Source organism: Condylura cristata, unplaced genomic scaffold (genome assembly GCF_000260355.1).
Source record: "Condylura cristata isolate star-nosed mole 26May11 unplaced genomic scaffold, ConCri1.0 scaffold00005, whole genome shotgun sequence".
NCBI lineage: Eukaryota > Metazoa > Chordata > Mammalia > Eulipotyphla > Talpidae > Condylura > Condylura cristata.
Window position 1 is genome coordinate 25,396,313 of NW_004567106.1, and position 8,532 is coordinate 25,404,844.

General features: G+C 40.5%; 1 protein-coding gene across 2 annotated transcripts in view; it reads left to right on the forward strand.

The window, feature by feature from the left end:
- The first annotated feature begins 522 nt into the window (after positions 1–522).
- Positions 523–8,532, forward strand: part of MPP6 (membrane protein, palmitoylated 6 (MAGUK p55 subfamily member 6)) — a 92,365-nt gene continuing 84,355 nt past the window's right edge. For both annotated transcript variants that reach the window (XM_012720894.1, XM_004676780.2), the window contains exon 1: positions 523–542. The gene's annotated coding sequence lies outside the window, so the exon portion shown is untranslated. The remainder of the gene's footprint in view (positions 543–8,532) is intronic.

An 8,532-nucleotide genomic window follows, 5' to 3' on the forward strand; every position in this document is an offset into this window, starting at 1 on the left:
AACACTGTGGAAGGCAGGTAGAAGGTGGCAAAGATTGGGCAGAGTTAGATATTAATGTAGAATGCAGCCAGAATTACAGCTTGCAGTTAACCTCACAGGAACTCTGGGGCTAAAATTGCTTCTCAGGCTTGCCACATTGTACTGAAATATGTGCACCTTAATAACCCCCTCACCTTCAGTCATTTAGATGTGGACATCCTGGGGAATAGGTTAGGGTGTCTGAGCATGGAGAGCTTTCTGCAATTGAGGTCATCCACCAGGACTAACAGCTGGAATCTTGGTCAACAACTCTTTTCCTTGAAAGTAGATCTGTGATGTATATGTCTGCGTTTGCTACATTCTCTAAGGAAGATGAAATTCATCCCCAAAGGGGGTAGGGCAAGCGAGAGTGATAACTTTTTTGCAATGTGCTGCTATAGATAACTTATTTAAGTAGGTTTGGAAAAGGATTTCATTTAACCCTACTATTATTCTTTTCTTGTAGGGAAGTGTATTTGCACATACTGAAGCTGATTTGATGCTCCCTATCCCTTTCTTAGCTGGTAAGTACTTGTGCTACAATGTGTTGTCAATTAAACAAGGGCCATGTACTACTCAATGAGTGAAAGAAACTTTCTTTTAAAATGTTATTTCTTTGCTATCTTATTATTTTACAAAAATATGCACTTTTCTGTACTAAAGTTATATGTTATAAAGTTATATGTAACAGCAGGAAAAATTCAATAGATAGCTTTTTTTACAAATTCTACATTGTTTAAATACACACAAATGGCAAATCTGAAGATCATGGTAATGAATTTGAGTTAAATAATATGTTACAGAGAACCCTTAATTGTGGTGACATATACTATAATTCATTCTGGTTGAATTGATCTGAGACTTACAAAGCATTCTGTGTATGAAGTGTGGGAATGAGCAGGAGCTTTGCACTGAGCTGACTTGAACACTTCTTAGTTAGAGACTTGTTTCTTTGATTATAAGGTAGTGATGATAATGTAGACTCAAATGTGATATAAAAGACAACATTGTTTACCTCATAGGTGAGAACTGAATAGATTGTTATTATGCACAATTATAACCAAAGCAAGATTTTTAAAAGAACTTCTTTCATATTCATAAATGGAGAATATTTTAAGAAAAATGAAGTATCCATGTTTCCTACTATAAAGATTACATCACTTTAGAACAGGCCTTTAACATTTTTTTTATTAACAGCCAAGATTGCCCATTCTGACTGCCTTCTACACACACACACCCCACTACTCACACTTATATCTTTGGTCATTCTGACTGCCCAAAGATATGAGACACACACAAACACACCACCACTCATACATGTATCTTTGTTTCCACTGTACCCTCATGACTTGGTTTTATCCTCATGACTGATCTCAAGTCTTCTGGAAGGAACATTAGATTGAGTTTTACCCTTTGCTTTTTTGCTTAATCCCTATTCAGATCCTTTTAAAATCAATGAATGCCATAAAATTCCTCATAAAGACCTGCATTGAACTTCAAGTCTTCATGCCTCTCTGCCTCTTCAATGAGCCCAGGACATCATTCTCACACCACTTAAAAATTTTCCCACATTTTCATGTCTCTCTCTTTTTTTTTTAAGATTTTATTTATTTATTTATGCATACAGAGCTGGGGTACAGGCCAGAGGTGCAGGGGCAGTGAGAGGATTCATCAGAGTCAGAGTGGGGAGCAGAACAGGCCAACTGCTGAGGTGCAGTGGGTGGGTCAGGAGAGGTCTGCAGCGCCATATGGATCACTTCCAGAGCAGGCGGGGATCGAACTCATGATGCAGTGGCTTTAGCTTCTTAGTGCTGTGCTTTAACCCACTGTGCCACCAGGGAGGGCCCTCGTGTCTTCTTTTAATCTTCTTTTGATACCATAGTAAGTGGGCTATTCTCTTTTTAGCTTATATGTAAATGGTAGAGATGGAATTTAGAGGCTAATTTTATTTTTAACATTTATTTATTGTCTTACATCACTGTTAATTTGTGGACAGTATTTAATTTCTTCCCTCAGTAGTCCCCATAGTTCTCCCACCATCATAGTATATGTGACCCATCTCCATAGTCCCTTGTGCTCTTCCCTCCCTGTTTTGACCCCTCTGCCTCCCCTACTCCTGCTTTATGCCTCAGATCTATGGTCAGCTTGCAAGTTTTGTCTTCTCCCTGGCCCTTTGTTCAGTTTACCTATATTCCACCTACAAATGGAACCATCCAACATTTTTTTTTCCTTCTGACTTATTAGCATAATCCCTTGCAGCTCCATCCATGTTGCCCCAAATGGCATGAGTTCATTTTTTGTTGTTGTTGTTATTGTTCTCTGTGTAGTATTCCATTTTGCATATACACCACATCTTCTTGGTCCATTCATCTGTGTTTGGGCACTTAGGTTGTTTCCATATCTTAGCTATTGTAAATAGTCCTGCAGTAAACATAGAAGTGCAGGTTTCCTTTTGGATTATTGTTTTTGTGTCATTTGGGTAGATTCTTAGGAAGGAATCACTGGATCATATGGTAGCTCCATTTTTAATGTTTTGAGGAATCTGCACAAGCTTCCCACAGTGCTGGACCAGTTTGCATTCCCACCAGCAGTGTAAAAGGGTTCCTTTTCCTCTACATCCTCTCTAGCATTTGTTTCTGACTTTTTAAATATGGGACATTTTCACAGGGTGCGAAATGGTTCTGATTTGCAGTTCTCTGAAAATAAGCCATTATGGACTTTTTTTCATATGCTTGTTGGGCATTTGCATTTTTTCTTTGGAGAAACATCTTTTTAGTTCTTCTGGCCATTTTTTGATTGGATTACATACTTTGTTTTTGTTGAGTTGTGTAAGCTCTTTGTAGAACTTTGGAATCAATCCCTTGTCAGATGTGTGGTGTGCAAACATTTTCTCCCATTCAGTAGTTTGTTTCTTCATTTTGGTTCCTGTCTGTTGCTTTATAGAAGCTTTTTAGTTTGATTTAGTCCCTTTGTTTTCCTTGCTTCTGGAGATGAATCTAGAGGCCAATTTTGAAATGAGAGTTCCAAGACACAGAGACTAGCTGCTGGTGAAATAGACTCAAGTACTTTAGTAAGGTCACTTCCTGAAATCTGGCCTTGAAAGAGCGTCTCAACTATGATTTCATATTCAGGAACAAGGGTTCAATTTTAATTAGTAACACTTTTTTTTCCCACTTAATTTTCTTCAATTTCAGAAGTCTACCAACTAACAACTTTTATCTTTTTTTGTAAATGAGTCCCTGTGAGTAGTGTGCTGAGTTCTGCAGGTGTTCTGAATCCAGTGTACACAGCGGATTCCTGCAAACAGGAAAGGGGTGGGGCTGGAGATGGTGATGAAACATATCAAGATACATTTCAAAAGCACAAGTAATGCTACTACATAGAAGAAAAAGAATAAAGGGTTATAAGAGAGAACACATCACAGGCATCCAAAGGAAAGCAATAGCATCTGTTTAAAGTGGGACAGGAAAGGTTTAGTAGAGAAAGGAAGATGTGAGATGGGCATTAAAGCTTGGACTTTGACTAGTGAAAGTGGCGGGGGGGGGGTTATAGTCTTGCAAAAAATGGAGAATTTGAAATATTAAGGTGCAAGATAAGACTGATATGTTACATAAAGGAGTTTTGAAGATCATTGTAAATGACTTGTGAATGGAATCCCGCAGGGTGCTAGGAGGCAAGGTTGGAGTGACTGACATCTGGTACTCAGGTACACAAAGGCCTGGACAAGAGAAATCCACTTTGGGACACTGAGAAAGTGGATTTCAGTGACCTGAGTGCAGGCTGTATTAGGGAAAGGGTGAAAGGAGATGAAGAAAGAGGAGACACAGGGAAAGGAGAAAGAAATAGAGTAAGGTGCAGCAGCCACAAATTTTATTTTAGACATGTTAATTAGAACAGTAAATGGTTTACACAGATGGAGATATTCAACAGGAAGTTGAAAATGTGTCTCAGGGGAAAGTAGAACTATCTATGCAGATGTGGAAGCACTGAAGAGAAAGCCCTAAGGGTCAGTGAGATTCATGAGAAAAATAGTGCTCTCTTCTTTTTCTATACCTTTTCCCTCAAAGATCTCCTTAGTGGAACACCTTTATGTAGGAAATGGGAGGTGATATAGCATGTTAAGGGGTAAGGAAACATAATCACGGAAATTGAATGATTATGTAGTAGCAGGGAAGTTGTAGGAAGTTGAAGGCAGAGAGAGATTAAGCTCCTCAAACACTACAGAGAAGTTGAATTTTATGAACACATAAGGAAAGACTCTCTCCTATGACTCCACCGTGTCTGGTTGAGATTCCTGACATAGCACAATATATTTATTGCTTCTAATTTTTTTTAAAAGATTTTTTTTATTTATGCATACAGATCTGGGGTACAGGCCAGAGGTAGCGGGCCAGTAAGAGGATTCACCAGAGACAGAGTTGGGAGCAGAACAGGCAGATTGACGAAGTACTCTGCTGAGGGGAGCAGCAGGCAGGTCAGGAGAGGTCTGTGGATCACCTCCAGGGTTAGGGATGGAACTCATGCTGAAGTGGCTTTAGCTTCTTAATGCTGTGCTCTAACTGCTGCATCACCAGGGAGGGCCCTCTTCTAATTCTTTACTACTAGGCTGGGGCAACTTGATATCACTATTTTAATCCCAATGTTTATCAAAAAATAACTAAGTGAACAAATGTATAAACTCAAATGAAAATGTCATTACGGTGTGAAAAGCAGTTTCAGGAGAGGTGAGTGGTGAAGCCAAATTCCAATACCTAAAATAAATGAATAGTGGTGAGGAGAGTCGGCAAAATATACTGAAGTGAACACATGTCAATTCTTGCAAATGCTGGTCTTAATTATGTTAATAAAAAATGAGCTGCCATTGTATCAGGGAATGTTCTTGCATACTGCTAGCACAAAGTCCTGCTAAGAACATTTTTGTTTATTTTGAGATTTTCTGTTGACCTAGTGGGACTTTAGAGAGATCTAGATGATAAAAAAAAAAGCCTCCAGAGATATCTTATGAAAGCAAGATTAAAACAGTAACACACACAATTTACTGTGGACCGAAGGCTTGTAAACTGGTGCCAGTTGGTAATACTACGAGCATTGGAAACAGGGATCTTTGAGCAGCCAGGTGAGACTAATCTGGAGAAGCTTTCAGAAGAAGATAAATTTAAGCTGTTGTGAAAGGGGACCATTCTAATCAATTGGCGAAGAGTCTGAAAGCACAGGATTAGGTACTTAATTTGATTACTTGAGCTACTTTGGAGTCACCCCAATGTTCTGAGAAGACAGTATAAATGTTGTTTGAAAATGACTCATTTCAGTGGGTCTTACTGCTGGCAGCATATTAGGATTACCTGGAGAGCTTTGAAAAATCCTGGTGCCCCATCTGTACCCCCCCCCTAACAATTAAGTTAGAGGTGTGATCAAGTTGTGTGTGTGTATTTTTTAAGTTCTCTGGTGAGCCCAGTAAACAGCCACATAGAAGCACTGCTCTAGGTTTAGGGCAAATTGCAAGCAACCAAGAGAGAGAGAGAAAGAGAGAGAGAGAGACTAGAATTAGAAAGGTTACCAAGGAGGCTTAAAATTGGAGTCTGACCTAACTTCAGAACAGGGATAGAAAGCGTGAAGCTAAATAAAGTATTCCAGAGGAAAGCTTGGTTGGACTTTGTGATGCATGTCAGTTGCAATTTTTCATAAAGCTCTATTCCAGAAGCATCACTGCTCTTATTATGATGGATTGGTTGGAAAATGAGCAGGTAGAACTTGGCAGTTCTAAAATTTGGAGCTTTTACTATTAGTGAAATTTTTTATTTCTGGAATAGCAAATCAGATCAGAAAACACTATTAAATCTATAAACATTTGTTTACCTTTAGAGAAGGAAATAAATCAGCGAGGGATGCTGCAGAAATAGGTATCCAGATTCAGGCTTTACATTGGAATTATGGTTAGGAGATAGTGGACTGTGGTAAAATGATGATCCCTTTAGAGTATCCTTGACGGAAATGAAAAGTCAGACCACTAAGAGCACTGAAAAGAAGGATTTCCCATTACATTTGATCACAATGTTCCTTTCCTACAATGAAGAATTTGTAACAGATGTGGGAGACAGATGGGCGCTGTCTCAGAAGTGATGACCCCCTCTGAAAAGGTAGGCACATGAGGACAAGAGGGCTGATGTTCTAGTCAGCCATCTTCCATTTATACTGGTATGCCCCACCTGTAAAGTTTAAAGGATAGAGAGAATGTCATAAAGTGGCACTATTAATTATAAAAGTAGTGTTACACAATCTAACCTGTATCTGATAAGTAGAAACTCCCACTGTAAGAACATCCTGAAAAGAAAACAGTTATGGAGCAAAATCCTTTTTCTCCATAAAAAAAAAAAAGAGAGAAATGGGTTTGAGTCTATGCTTACTGCTGCAATTAAGAGAACACACCTGGAGTTATCAACGAAAGATAATTCTCTTGTATTCCTACTCCCAAGAGTTAGGTCCCTGGTACTTGCAGGGCTAACAAAAATGCTCAGGGAGTAACTAAGTAAGGGAGATCTACATGTGATTTGAAGGGTGCTGGCAGAATGGCAATCGAAGTGCCATGACTCCCCTGTCTTTCCCAGTCCAAAACAACCTCAATTAACTTCACCCTATATGCTGGGAATGAGGATGGAACAGGAGGTTGTGACATTGTTTCCGAAAGGCCCTTTTGGAATCAGAACACACCAAGAAATGATCCCTTCACTCTTCTCCGGAGGAACTGGGTACATATGCTAGCTGGATAGGAAAGGGGGGTTGAGTCAGATGGAAAAAGAGAGTTAAGAGCTAACAGGATACAGCAGGTGTGAGTCCCTGGGTCTCCTTGGAAGCAGAAGAACCTGGGAAACAAGGGAAAGACCTGAGGTTGACTGATATCCTGAAAAGAAAAACCTTATCTTTCCGCTCTGCCTCCTCCTTGCTCACCATTGTGCGCATTGCCCACTTCACTTTAGCCAACTGACCCAACTCCTGGGACTGGATGTAACATGTGCCCAAAGTTACTTTGTGCTCTTTAGCAGACTCAGGTTTGTTAAATGCTTCCAATTTCCCTTTGTCAGGTTTACTGTTCCAGAAAAGAAGATTCTAAATTAATACTCTACAAAGTCTCCCTTGCATGTTGGTTTGCAAAATTAATGATCCTAATGGAAAAGTAAATTAATCTTTGATGCTTGGTTGAGGCTACGGAGAAAAATCTGTTTCAGGTATCAGGCTTCCTTAATTCATCTCATCCATAGTATTCTCTCCTTTCCATGCCAACCACATGGGGAGTGGGGGGAGGGAGGGCGGCCAATACTGAAACATCAGTTATGCATCCAAGGGCTAAGATGCATTCAATCTTTCTGCACATATTCATCAAATGCCTTGTTTGTGCAGGGCTGTGCAACTGTGTCCAAGAAAAGCCAGTGAGGATATCAGGAAATGATTTCCCATAGATCAGATTTTACTTGCTCTTTCTACATTCACGTTTGAAAAGATTGCAGTAAACATTTTGTAAAATTTAAGTACATCTTCACAGATTCTGCAATTTTACGAAGAACAGAATAGCATTTCCCAAGACCCCCGTCAGAGACCTGAGGGTTCACAGAGATCTTTTGGGACTAGGCAGATATCTGTTCAGGGAATCTGAAGTTCTCTGATTGCATTGCTATGTTTTTCTACGAAGTCTGTGCTGCAGTGCATTTGCTTAGTTCCTTTAAGTCTGCTCTTCTGTCAAAATGTGTCATGTGCAGACCGGACATTGATCACCGTACTCTGCAGAGTCGAGGTAGAAAGGATGATATAATCCCCCTTTATGAAGTCTGGGAAGGCCAGATGTTTGGGAGGAGCTCTGAAAAACTGGTGTCCTGGGAGTGTCCAGCAAAGCCAGCTCTGGGATTTCCATGAGAGCGGCGGTGCTATGAAAAAAAGCTAGCGTCCATTTCCGCGAGTGTGAATCACACTGCCCGGCTGGACCATTGGGAGAAAATTCACGAAGGGCACAGGCAAACACTGTAGAATCTGACCAAAAAAAAAAAAAAAAAGAAGAAAAGAAAAAAGATGAATTCTTGCCATTTGCCACAACATGGATATAATTGGAGACATTACAATAAGAAGAAAACTAGCTTTAAATAATAGGGATAGATAGACCACTCCATTCTGTAACAAGCTTAAGATAAAAAAAAAAAAAAAAAAAAAAGTGGGGGGGGGCGAGGGAAGAGTGTGAAGGGGGAGGGGAGTTTCCCAGAGGCTTTTCTCTGACGTGTTTATCCTTTGTGCGGGTGAGTAGGTTTTTGAAGGTAGCCTACTGGAAAGGGCAGGCAGGAGCGTCTTTGATGTCCCGCGGATATCTGACCCATCATAACAGCTCAACGATATTGTCAAATTTCGGCCTAGACGATCAGGCGCGGCTCAGGTCTAACAGACGCTCTCGCGGGCGAGTCGCGGGGACGGGGCGTGGGGGACCCGCGGAGAGTCGCCCGGCGCGGGTGGCGCAGTCCAGCCCCGGCGCCGCGG